Source organism: Triturus cristatus, chromosome 9, assembly GCF_964204655.1.
Source record: "Triturus cristatus chromosome 9, aTriCri1.1, whole genome shotgun sequence".
Lineage (NCBI taxonomy): Eukaryota > Metazoa > Chordata > Amphibia > Caudata > Salamandridae > Triturus > Triturus cristatus.
In genome coordinates, this window is record NC_140592.1 from 676,661,620 (window position 1) to 676,674,484 (window position 12,865).

Sequence of the window (12,865 nt, forward strand, 5' to 3'; positions counted from 1 at the left end):
ACGAACAAAGGTTACATGCACATCAACATGCAGACACCCATGTACCCGGCCACACACACAAGAAATAGATACATCCAGACGCACATTTAACCACAGACAAGAAATACCAGCAGATACGAAAGACAGAGGGACAGACAGACACAGAGGGATGAACAGATGGACAATGTATGTCATGCTCAGTGGTAGGATCAAGCAGACGTTATGCCCGCCACCTGCCAACACTGAATCTTCCATCACACGGCACTCGACGAAGCTCGTTAAACCCTCGGAATAAACTCACTTTATTTGGTGATGGAATAAGTCGTTCCATGAGCCCATTCACTCCTTGGCCTCTTTGAAATGATTACCTGTAGTTTACAAGGCAGTGTACTCTGCATGGCCTCTTTGGTACACCCATGCAGATGTAGTGCGCAATCTCACTACTTACAGCGCTCTAACCCTGTGAGAAGGAGCTGTGAGTACTCACTACTGTTTAACCATTCCTACGATTTATTTTAACCAGCTACTTTGTTAGGACTTAGTAACAATGGTCAATGTAAACAAATTCTTTAATTTATTTAAAGAGAGTTATTAAAACATCGTGCTTGGTATATATGGTCTGACCTGGCAACTTTAGGCCCACTGCAGTCCTGGAGTTTGCAATAATTTTACAAGATGCATTCGTGACCGAAAACGTGCATTGTATTCACGCCGGTTGAATGTTGCATACCTTCGTGTTCCTGATTTGAAAAAATACAGACTTGGTTCTCATTAGCAGTTTGCATCAGAGAAAATAAACAAGCAAGCATTTTAATTACCAGTGTTTACACTTCTTGGCAGTAGTAAAGGGCCCTTGGTAGCATGTTGTTGTAATGGAGCATGAGACACATACGACCCTCTGGACCACCTTACATTGCTCCTTTCCGTCTGGCACTGATAGCCGCAAGTTACTGCAGTCCCTCACCAGAGCCCAGGGCTCGTGCTCCTCACCTGGCGCCAAGCGCCCTGGGCAGCCCCTCACTTGGCACACTGGGGCAGAACCCTCTGCCCTCGCCAGGCTCTTTGAACGGCGCGCTCTTCGGAGCCTTGGAGAGGCAGCCCTCCCCCCAGGTGTCCAAGAGCAGAGCTCAGGGCCCTTCCCCAGGCCCTCAGTAGTAAACCCCTCACCAGGCCCTGAAAAGAGGCACCCCTCTCATCTATCCTTGACTCCTATGAGCAGCTCCACTGACCTGGCCCCTGGAGCAGGGGCCCCTAGGCCCCGCCACGCAGTGGCGCAGTCAGTAAGTGTGCCATGGACTCTACAAGAACCCTCCCCTCCCCCCAACAGTTTCAGTAGGGAAACCGAGTTACAACTGTGGCACTGAGGCCCTTTATATCCATCTCCCCGGTGCGCCTTCACCTGCTGCACAACGAATAGCTGTTTCCCCTCTCGCAGGGGCTTCTGGGGCGACCCCTCCCGTAACTCTAGCGAGGCCCTTTCGAGCTGTTTCCCTCGGCCATCGGCCCGGTCAAGGCCTTTGGAGCGGTTCCCCTCACACCTGCTCTTCACCCCCTGGAACGATACCAATATACCATGGCAGAAATATGTAATTTTGAAAGAGGCCCCGCACACGTGACGTGAGACAATAGGCAGCCACGCACGGACACGGTATCACAGTAGTGTGTGCCAGTGGCAAAAATGCCGTTCCTTCAATCTCTTACCTCGTAGCAGTCTATCGAAACAGAAATAAGACAAGGAGGAAGCTGCGAGCTGCAATGGATACAAAAAACGAGGAGAGCGAGACATGGGGAAATGGATACCGCTGGAAATAAACGATTCTGGATCGGCAGCGCGCACAGCGTTCGGTAATCTCAGCAGCAGAGGGATGAGGCACGTGGAGGGGCCGGGATGTTTTTTCATCGCAGGGATGAGGCACGTGGAGGGGCCGGGATGTTTTTTCATCGCAGTCTGTAAAGAGGGAGAAAACAAGGAGATCAGGTGAGGGAGCAACGCCGGGACACCACCGCCTTTCTCCGAGGCACAGCAGAAAATGCCTCGGAGAAAGGGAGTGTCCTTTTCGGATTGGGGGGCGTGTTTTGCTGTTGTCTCCTCCCTGAGACTTCTCGCAAAAAACACGCCCCCCGATCCGAAAAGGACGGGGCAGGATTAGAGTGACGGGACCTCTTCTCCAATGGCTGGCCAGCATTTACTAGGCCAGCCAATGGAGAACAGGGAAGAAGAGGGGCGGGTTCAAGTCCCTCTTCACCCAAGTCATTATGTCTCGCGAGCGAGACTGCGCAAGCGCAGCCATCGCTAGCCGAGACCTAAAAAGTGCAGGCACTTAGTACCGAACTGGACCTGCCCATTTAAAGCACTGCCCTAGACCCCATAAATGGCACCATCTGAGCACTGTGCCATGCCCCGTGGCTCTAGGATGGTTATGCTGCTGCAAGCTCAGCCTCTGGCTGATGCCTCCATGAGACAGGTCAGGAGCTAGCAGCCGGGCACTGAGACCACAGAGCACCTGAAGCTTGGAACAGCGCCGCGAAGCCGGCCACGAGTCCGTACAACTGGGCCTTTGCATCGTCTAGTGGCCCCTCCCCCCACATCAGCGTTCTGAGGCGCTCCCTTAGGGGATCCCAAAGCTCCCATCCATTGTGCGGCGCCGACAGGACTAATAGAAGCGTCGATGGAGAGGGGAAAGCCTCACGCACACCCCATTAGTTCCCGACTGCCAATAATCTGCAGCCGAGGGCTGATCGATGGAGTGAATGGTGGTTTGTCAGGGGAGGATCGATCAGTGGCGCGTGGACATCACCCCCTCATGACAGAACCCACACTCTGCTGGGAGAGCCTCCCTCAGTTCCCGGGTCACGAAACCGGGGCATTACAGGGTTCGGGGATCGCCCCGTGCTATAACAGTGGCATGCAGTAGGGTGCACGAGAAAAAAATAAAAAATAGTGCTTTTAGTGCCACCCTGAGGCGGGCATTAGCGTCAATGAAATATGTCGTTATTTCTAAGTGCCGCCCTGGTCAACACAGCATTTCTCTCAAGCGGCCTTTACACTGAGCTGAACATCACCCTGTATTTAAACATGCGTGTCCCTCCTCAGGGTGCTAGATAAGCAGAATTGCAGCCCAAAAGAGTAGTGTATTGCTGTGACTCACCTTACTGTTTTGCTTTTTTCGCTAATGGAAAATAAATTAGGAAATAACAGTTCTGGTGACTTGTGGTGTCTCACAATTTCTTAGAATGCTAAGTCGGTTGTGAAACAGACATCCGGTCACTCACAGCAACGAGTCGCTCTTTTCAAGAAAGTTCAGCGAGCTGTGGCTGTATAAATCCGATACTTTGGAATGCAAATAATGCTACGCAAGCTCGTACAAAAAATGGCCGGCGAGTCACCAATATTCCCTGGATGCGAAGTACACTGGCACAGTGGCACATTACAGACTCGGAAACCCACTGAAATGCTTCGTTCCTTTCCGAAACACTGGGCAGCCTAGGCCACAGCAGACCCGTGACTGTTTTCCGGCATGATATGCTGCCATGTTTCAGAGCTCACCGCCGCCTTCCACCCCCCAGTCTGTGACATGCCACATACGGCATAGTTTGCCGATGACCCCGAGCCATGGTCAGATCGACGCGTGCTTAAGATGCGGAATAGACTTATTTCTAAAGGAAGTGTACACCCCAAGTAGAGAAATAAAGGCGAGCTCTGTGCAAATGCAAAGATGTCTTGTAGGGTTACTTACATTTTCACCGCCTTTCCCCTCGCCCCGGTCGCTGGATTCCAGCTTGCTGACGCAATCTCCCCAGTATACTCTGACCCGTTCGAAGACCTCGCTGCAGGTCCCAGGACAATCAATGCACTATATATAGACCGCGGCTGGAGGGAGGAGTCGCTAAAAGCCAGGAACATGCATTCACAACAGGTGAGTGGCAGCAACCGACATCTCTCAATTCATACAGTAATGTTGACAGGATCTGATCCAACAAAGCGTGAGTAGCGCACGGAGAACAAAGGGGAAAACATCTCGCGCTACTACGGGCCGGGATGTTTTTTCATCGCAGTCTGTAAAGAGGGAGAAAACAAGGAGATCAGGTGAGGGAGCAACGCCGGGACACCACCGCCTTTCTCCGAGGCACAGCAGAAAATGCCTCGGAGAAAGGGAGTGTCCTTTTCGGATTGGGGGGCGTGTTTTGCTGTTGTCTCCTCCCTGAGACTTCTCGCAAAAAACACGCCCCCCGATCCGAAAAGGACGGGGCTTCAACGGAGTGACTGGACCTCTTCTCCAGTGGCTGGCCAGCATTTAAGAGGCCAGCCAATGGAGAACAGGAGAGAAGAGGGGTGGGTGCAAGCCCCTCTTCTCAAAGTCACTCCAACTCATTAAATCTCGGAGCGAGACTGCGCAAGCGCAGCCTTTCGCAGCCGAGACCTAAAAATGTGCAGGAACAGCAAAGCCGCGAATGCAGGCCTGGGGCACAAAGACAGCCAAGTGGATAAACACGCACACCCAGGGGAAGTGTGCACAAAGAACAATCACAGCAGCATAAATACACACATACTTCTGAATTAGGACACACCCTTGTTCAGGAAAAACACACAGGTGCAGGAACAGCAAACATAAGGTAGGGCGAGAAATGACGTTTATGCAGGAAAATCACACATGCAGCAGCTCAAACGCACTAGTCACTCACAAAAGCAAACAGTAGGCACTTACTGTCCCCAATAAAAGCTCTTCTAAGTTAGTATTTAAAACGTCAATATATCAATGTTATATGGACTCCGCATAGCTAGAGTGTATTACTGTACATGCCATTCCTCTACCAGCTCGACCCAACCTAGGTTACACCCACAGAGTATGCCCACTGAGCTCTCAATGCTGTACAGCTGTAAATTAAGTCCATGCCCACTAACTGCTTAATCCTACAAGACCCCCTTTGACACCTACCTGCAGCCAAATTCCGAACGCGCTCTGCTTACTAAAGCCTCAAAACTGAACAGACGCGGTCACTAGCAGCTCTGCCAACCAACAGCTTTACCCCGAACACTCACCTTTACTGACACTACAGTCCTGCGCAGACTACTCAGTGGGGATTAAGGAACATTCCAGGTTGTTGACTCCTTTCTAGATACTATTCCTTGTCCTTGTAAAATGCCATTCACCTTCCTTTCCAAATGGGTTACTAAGGGACAAACGAAAGTTTACTCAGCAAACAGGCCACAACTCACAAAGTGACAAGGACTGGACTGACAGAATTATGCTGCTTTAGTACGAGATAAGCAGCAGGAAAAATGTTTGAAATCCTAGGACGGTTAATGACGTGTTCCATGAACACTGAATGTGATTGGCACTGCAACAATTGGTCCACAAACTGAATAAATTAAACTAATTACAGAAAATTTGTGAAAGACTAAAGGAATATGGAGAGCTGTGAAGGAAAACTGTAACATTCCGCCATGGTCCAATGTGACCATCAAGCTCCTACTGATACATTGTCCCACAAAGCTACTATACAGACAACGTCGATCGCAACAGAGACTAAGCGCGTCTTGTTTCTCTTTGTCGCACATTACCCTGTGTATTGGTTCTTTAGAAAATCAAAATCATAATCAAAATGCTATGCCACTGCTGTAATCTAGATTTCCAAGCAGAATTATAGTATTTTGGTATAAGATCACACATGGGGATGTTATTAAGGAAACAATCTGAAAGTGGACAATTTCCATGGCAAAGAAGTCTGCTTCTAAAGGTCCAATAATGGCTCAAAGGCAAGCACAGTACACACACTTCTAGCAGACATTTTGTTTTGTGGTAGTCGGCAAGGCTGCGGTATGGCCGCAGTGCACATCTTCAAAAACCATGTAGCCTATCTAGTCTATATGGAGACCTGGGCTGACTGATGATGTCAGATTGCAACCGAACTGCTCTAGCTCAGTCCCACTCTCCTTTGTGGGGGGTGAATTATGTTTGCCCTACACCCCCCACCCTCCCCCCTATACCTTTCTAACTTTTCCCTATTTAGTAAAAACAAATCCCAGTTTGTACATTTCTAACTTGCAATGTCGGTGGATAGATTGGATGAGTGTGGCTGCACCCTTAGCTTTCTCCTTCAGACAATTGACGTTGCCGCTTCCTAAAGGTAACTGTAGTGTTTTCGTCTTCATTTCCCTGTCATACAGAGGCACCGATAAAATCTGCACATCAATTCTCTAGGTGAGATTCTATGGGTTTCATGTAGGGTGGTGTCCATTTTGAACAGCCCAAAAGTAAACCCCATCAACAGAATATTTTTTCACCCATTTGAAACTGTACCATTTCCCCAGTTAGAGTGAAAGACATCTTTTATGTGGATCAGAGCGCGCAGTCTTGCAGGAATTAATGTTTCGACAGCATTTCAGAGAAAGCCCGGGGACACTAGCACAAGGAGGCGAGGCTACCTGACTACATAAAAGAGCTGTAAATAATTTAGTCACTTCGGAAAATGTGGATCACACCTGGAAACAAGCAATTTCTAATAATACCAAAAGGGGCTGGTGATTGCTGCCTGAAGTTAGAAAATACCGACTTTAAAGTCGAGAAGAAACAATAAATTGGTAGACGAGGATGGAAAGGAGTTCACCAATTGGACATTTTTTAGAGACATACAATGAGGATGTGCACATTTTTTAGAGACATACAATGAGGATGTGATCACACTCTATGTGTTTGTACACGTCTGGTTTTAAATGTAGGCAGTCTGTTCTGTCTCAGGAGAAGGCAGAATAGGACATCTCATGTAAAGTATGAATCTGGTGCGCAAGCTTCAAAGACCGTCAAAATAAATGGTCAATTGGGCTGAAAGAGGAAGTCCTGTGGAATAGGCCCTTAGCCAATGCAGCCCTTGTAGTTGATGTCCTTGAACCTAGGCAGTGCTTAATTTGAGCCGGTTCAAGTGCTCAGCATCAGCACTTAATTGTCAACACCAGCACTTACGACAGCCTGCCACAAGGTTTAATGTCTTATTAGACAGGAACGCCATATTCGAGTCCTATCTTCTGTGGTACAAATGAGATTACATTTATGATATGTGAGGCTCACAGGAATGCTCTCACCCTTTTTTTAAGAAGGATTGGCTATGTCTCCCCCCAAAAAATTCGGTACTTTTCACCAGAGCTTGAAGTGACACTGATTAAAAGAGAAGAAGGCTTATGTGTAATGTCTAAGCACAATGTGTCTTCTTCCAGCTGCATTATGTAATGATGAAAAACAAATGTATAACCCCATTTAAAATTAGATGTAAAACCAATCATACTATTGTTTAACTAAGTGGTGTGATTAAAAAACACATCTTCCGGTTCTATGTGAATATAATGCATTAAAAAAACACATTGTGTGGTTCATACCCCTTTTCACACTGAAATTCAAAACTATCTTGCAATCTTCTCTACTTTTTCATCTCATTGCTGTATTCCATGAACAAGAGGTACACCTCCCCCCAACCACCCTGTATGCCATCTTTCATGCAACCCCTCTTGACCACAGTCTCCTTTTGGCATAATATAACAGAGGTTCCTAGAAATGGAGGCCGGCACCTTTTTTCTTGACATTTATTTATTTATAAAGTTATATAGCACGAACAAGATCCCGAGGGATAACAGAGCGCTTTACAATAGGATGGAAGAGAGGAAATGAATGCAATAACGAGCATCAATTGGGAAAAAGAAAATAACACAATAAACAGGTGTAAGTGATCAACGAAGGGGGGTAATAATATGCAGTAATGCAATATCAAACTTCAATTGGGAAAAAGAAGATAGTACAATAACCAAATGTAAGCAAACAAGGAAGGGGGTTAATAAAATGCAGTAATGGGGGCAATATCAAATGGAAGTACAATGGTAATAGGAACAAAGTCAAAACTCAAGTGGGCCTAGTTCTCTTAAGGTAAGAATTTACTCATTAGGAATCTTTTGGCTTCCAATTTGAACGCGGTCGTCGAGGAGAGTCTGTGTACTTCCGGTGGAAGAGCGTTCCATATCTTTGGGGCAGCTCGGGGGAAGGCACGGTTACAAGTTCTCTTTTTGCTAAGGATGAGTGGTTTCTAGAGGAAAGTAGTGCCACTTCTAGATGCTCTCCCCCCAGAGGATAGTTCAAGTTTTTGCGCCAGGTACCTGGGAGTATTGAAGTGAAGGACTTTGTGCACCAGAACTGCAATTTTTAACTGAATTTGTGCTTCAAAGGGGTACCCAATTGAGAGATTTTAGTACTGGGGATATGTGCTAATTTCTTTTGGAGCCAGTGACCAGTCTAGCCGCGGTGTTCAGTGAGGCCCTTACGGGAGCCAAGGCGCATTTGGGAAGGCCACAGAGGGTAGCACTGCCATAGTCTAGTCTCAGCAGGACAAGCGCTTGGACCACCTGCTTGAAATCATTTTGTGGTAGGAAAGGTTTGATATTTCTAAGAGTCCTCATCAAGTGGTTGGCTCCCTTACATACATTGTTGATATGACTTTTCATATTCAGGTGCTTGTCCACGGTGACTCCAAGAGATTTGGCTGAGTCTATGATGATCGAAGTGCAGTTGAAAGCGGTGAGGTGAGTCAGCCAGAGATTTAGGTTGGGGATGGGGTTCGGTGGGGAGATGAGCAGGAATTCCGTTTTGGAGGTGTTGAGCAGGAGATAGTTCTTGGTTAACCAATTTTGTGTGGACGTTAGGATAGTGTTGAGTGAGATGATGTTTTCCGGGGATGAGATTTTAAAATAGAGTTGTGTATCATCAGCATACATGTGGAAGAGAATGTTCGTGGAATTTAGAGAGTTAGCTAGAGGTTCGAAGAAAAGGTTGAAGAGGATAGGAGAAAGGGCGGACCCTTGGGGGACCCCCATAATTACTGGAGAGGGCTGGGAAAGAGAGTGATTTGCCTTGACTCTTTGTGATCTGTGATGAAGGAAGGATGAGAACCATTGCAGCACCAGGTCCGAGAAGCCCATTCTGTTTTGAAAGATTGATAGCAGATTGTCATGATTGACCGTGTCGAATGCTGCGGAAAGGTCAAGGAGGATCAGGAGACAGGAATCGTTTTGGTCAAGCATTTTCAGAATGTCATCCATAACGTGTGTGAGGGCCGATTCGGTGCTATGCCCCTTCCGAAAACCGGATTGATGCTGGTCTAAGAGTTGGTAATTCTCTATGTGAGCACAGAGTTGGGATAGTACACATTTTTCTAGGAGTTTCGCTAGGGTGGGGATGTTGGAAAGGGGGCGGAAGTTGTTGGGATCAGATTTGTCAGTGTTTTTTTTTTGTATAGGTGATACATGGGCTGCTTTTAGGCAATCAGGGATCATGCTCTGTGATAAGGAGGCGTTAACAATCCTGGTCCAGGTGGGGATGAGTGCATTCTTAATCTCTTTGAAGATGGCCGGAGGCAGCGGGTCACGGAAGTGGGTTGAAGGATTGATTGTCTGAAGAATTATGTGGATGTCTTTTTCACTGAATTGGGTAAAGGTGCCCCATGACGCATTATTCTTGGTGTTCTTGAAGGTAGAGTTGCATTTTTCAAAGTAATCAAGGGGTAAGGTGGCACTAGTGGGAGGTAACATTGTCTTCTTAGAGGCGAGGTCAGTGGAGATGAGTCTTGACTTCTCCGTGAAGAAAGCATCAAATTCTTCGCAGGAGGGTTGGTTGCTACCCGGGTCCAAGAGGTTTGGACCTGTGACTGATTGTTGTTTGACCAATTCCAAAAGTTTCTTGGGGCATTTTGCCGCTTGGTCTAGTTGTAAAAACAACAGTTGATGGACAGAATGGAGAACAATGTCATACATTCACCCAAGTACAGAGATCTGGGCCAAAATCCATCCGTTTTTTGCTCACCATGCCATTCCAGTTTGAACCTAGCCATATGTAAATCAGTCTGGACCCTGTGCCCCATGGGAACAGTCCAGCCCGAACTGCCAAGCCAGGTCATTGACTGGAAACAAGCATCCTAGGACCGGTTTCGGGCTTTCAGCTCTCATCAGCCAGGATAGCTAGTTGTAGTCTGAAATAGTCAGCCTTAGCTCTCTTGATTTGTTTATTGTAGAGGCTCCTGGTGTCTCTAAGGAGTTTTAGCTGGTCCGGTCGAGGGTTTGGATCGCCAGGAGCGTTCGGCTGCCCTAAGGTTGCGGTGTTCCAAGTTTAGGTTTTCATCAAACCACGGTTTGGAAATTTTTGATGAGGCATTTTTGAGTTGGAGTGGGGCAATGTCATCCATGATGTTGGTGATGGTTGAATTGTAGGCGTCAGTGAGTGATTGCACCTCGACCAATTCAGCTTGGGAGGAGAGGGCAGATCTACAGTGGGCAACTAGATTGTCATGGTTTATTGATCCGAGGTCCCTTTTCCACATCTTTGATTTCGGTGGTTGAGCCTTCTTCATCACCACCTCCCTATTAATATAAAAGAGGATGCTGAGGTGGTCAGACCAATCACACAGGATTATCGAGTCTAAGGTGATGGTCTGTTCTTTTGAGATGATGAGGTCAAGAGTTGCTCCTTTAATGTGAGTTGGTTGGTGCATTACCCTCTCAATGTACTATTGGTCTTTTATTTATATATTGTTTGCTTGTGCAAACCTTTCTATATCCATTTTTCTTCTTGTTTTTTGTTGCTTTTTTGGTCTTGCCTGAGACAGCACATATGCTATCGCTTGTGAGACAATTTGTTAGCTTACAGGGGACTTAGAGCCCGCCAGCTGCTTACCATTGGTTGGCTTCATCGTCACATTCACTTTCTTGCTTCTCCTTGGTCAGCTCGTGCCGACCACATGTTTATCCCTCCCCTGGAGCTTGTCCCAAGTACTGCTTCCTTTTTTCAGAGCATTTTTACATGGCTCCCACTTTCGGAGGTACTTTTTTTTCTTTTAGTTGCTTGCCCCATCATTGCTGCTTGCCACGCCTCCCTCCTGCGTTGTTGCTGTGTCCCATTCCCTTCCCACATTGCGGTGCTTCCCTAACCCTTAACACCCCTCTCCCTCATTGCTTTGCATGCCATGTCCCTCCCACACCCCTCCCGTGTTGTGTTTCCTGCACCGTCCCCTCCACCCTCTTCCTGCATTCTGTTGTTTGGAATTTTCTCAATTTAGACTGTAAATGACACCTTAGATGAACCGCCTTCTGAAAAAATCAAGTCCTCAGAAATAAAAACCTGAGGCTTGATTTTAGCTCCGGCATATCTTCTCTATGCCCAGCAGCAGGAGTTTTCAGTGCAGTAAGGTTGGGAGAACCGATCAGCAAGGGCAGGTTCCACAGTGTGGCTGCAGATTCCAGCATAGAATTGTGCACTCTTCCTTTCAACCCTGTACTCTTGCCGCTCCTGGGGTACCTAAGCTCTGTAAATATGAAGACATACATGGTGGGGGAATCGGGGAAGCGCTCGGACATGGGCACTTGTTCAACAAGGATTTTGCCGCTGCTGATATGCCTCTGATCATGGAGTTCTACAGTGCAGGTACGCCACCGACTTAATTCTATCAGTGATGCAGTTTAACTTGTGTAGATTGTTACAGAAAGATTGCCATCAGAAAAGTGGTATATAAATCAGTTAAGTCAATGAGTGCAAGATGGGTGAACTTTACTACCTCTGAAAATAATCCTCAAATCCCACAATAAACAGTACTCCAAATGCATAAGTATCCCCCCTATAGGTAAACATGGCACGTTGAGTCATGCCCTGTTCTCACAATAATGAACAGGGTAAGTAGTTATTTGTGCTTATGCAACTCTACATTCCTTGGACTATTTACAATGTGTCGCTTGCCCCACCCACCAGAAAAAAAGCACAGGCCGTGTCCCAGCACTTTTGTTTTTCCTATCATTCAGCCATGCAGCAGTGCCTCTGTACAGCATAACTAAAAGACACAACACCAACCTTCTCCAAATCATGACACTGATGAGGCCCTTTCTCCTTTAACTCGCTCTACCATTTCCTTATGCCTGCACTCTGAGCGCATCTTACCACCCCCACCCCCTATCCATGGTTCCCCCCTCCCCCTTTAGAAATTTGGTTAGACTGTTGGTTTTACATCTTTGGCTATCACTAGCATGATCTCACTACCCCTCGTGGATGTCCCATCTGCCACGCTGGTTTCCAGATGAACTCTCTGCAAACACGCATACCATGACTCTCCCTATTCAGGGTCCTTATAAGTCATACCTACCTCACACTGCATGGCTTCTTCACTACAGCACCTGAGAGACTCCTGTCACTACTCATAACCTCGCTCTCTCAGTCACTATAGGGTACCGTCAATAATGTACAAGTTCATCAATGTATTGTGATGACTATTGTTATTTGGAAAAACTTTCCTTTCAATAAACAGATTTGAAATAAAAGACACTGACAAAGCCAATTGCATAGGCAAGATCTATTGGTTTTGCCAATGCATACGTGCCAAAATAACTGATTCAGACAGGAGACTTCTGAATATTTCATATAAAAAAGGGCTTTATTTTAGCTGTCTCCTGCATGAAACTGCCTTTGCTTCAATAGAAGTCAATGGGAAAATCAATTTCCCTAAATTTCTTTTTTGAAATCTCCCACTTATCTGTTTGAAAATGTTGGCATATAAGCCAGTGCTTGTTGTGCTTCCACCTGTGTTCATTTCCATCCTCCAGCTACAGCCTCAGACCTGCCAACTCACACGGTGCCACCATGTGTCACTCTCTATGGTCTTCCTTCACACAGCCACCTGGTGAGGACACTTATCACAAGTTGGCAGGGAAAACAAACTGGAAACCATTGTACAGAGTGTATTTCCAGCTAGTCTTTGAGGGGCTTTAACAACTGATGACGCTTTTTTAGGTCTTGCGTGTAGCGTTGCAGCTCAACGCGCTGCACGCTCTGCGAGAACTCTAGTGAGCTAGAAGATTTGAGAAGGGGAC

General features: G+C 46.8%; 1 protein-coding gene across 4 annotated transcripts in view; it reads right to left on the reverse strand.

The window, feature by feature from the left end:
• Positions 1–12,865, reverse strand: part of CDC42EP2 (CDC42 effector protein 2) — a 99,998-nt gene that overhangs the window by 47,645 nt on the left and 39,488 nt on the right. Inside the window, exon 1 of one of the 4 annotated variants that reach the window (XM_085625751.1) lies at positions 5,021–5,151. The exons of the other annotated variants lie outside the window; for them this stretch is intronic. The gene's annotated coding sequence lies outside the window, so the exon portion shown is untranslated. Of the gene's footprint in view, positions 1–5,020; positions 5,152–12,865 lie in introns of those variants that run through there. 4 annotated transcript variants of the gene reach the window in all.